Genomic DNA, 808 nt, shown 5'->3' with positions numbered 1-808 from the left:
CAAATAGACTGAAGCTTTCCTCGCCCAAGCGAAGGTATTATCGCCCAAGCGAAGGTATTATCGCCCAAGCGAGAGAGTTCTAGAAACTCCTTAAGTTCAATTTTTTTTTTTTTCGCCCAATCGAGTTTTTGCTCGCCCGGGCTCGCCCCGGCGACGCCTCGTTCGCCCAGGCGAAATCCTGGAATTTTTTTATTTTTTTTATTTTTATTTTTTTTTTCGGCGAGTCGAGTTTTTGCTCGCCCGGGCGGACTTTCGGTCGCCCAGGCGACTTCCTGGATTTTTTTTTTTTCGGCTAGTCAAGTTTTGCTCGCCCGGGCGGACTTTCAGTCGCCCTGGCGGCGCCCTGGTCGCCCGGGCTCGCCCCGGCGATGCCTGGTTCGCCCAGACTACTGGGATTTTGACAGAATGTTAATTTTTGCCATTTTCAACAACCAAGACACATTCAAACATGGTTTTTCAACCACCTGCACTCAGAAAATTTTCCAACAACATTCATATACAATATTCAACACATTTCATCAACAATCACATATATTCAAAAGCATTCAAACATAAAAATCTTGGGTTTCTTAAACCCAAGTTAACTCCAAAACCTTTGAGATGGTTTAGGAGATCCGGGTGTCATATTCGGACACCACTATGTCACGATGTGTTCTCTCTCACCTTAATGAAGCGTGCTTTACGAAATCCCTATGGTTCGGTTGGGTTGCAAGGTTCAAATGCCGGAAATCTGGTAACTACCATAATAAAACTCGTTAGTTTCCGATATTTCAAAAATCGTTACTAAAATACTTAAAACTCCATATTC

The sequence above is a fragment of the Lupinus angustifolius genome, chromosome LG01, assembly GCF_001865875.1.
Source record: "Lupinus angustifolius cultivar Tanjil chromosome LG01, LupAngTanjil_v1.0, whole genome shotgun sequence".
Lineage (NCBI taxonomy): Eukaryota > Viridiplantae > Streptophyta > Magnoliopsida > Fabales > Fabaceae > Lupinus > Lupinus angustifolius.
Note: the sequence above shows the minus strand (reverse complement) of the source record.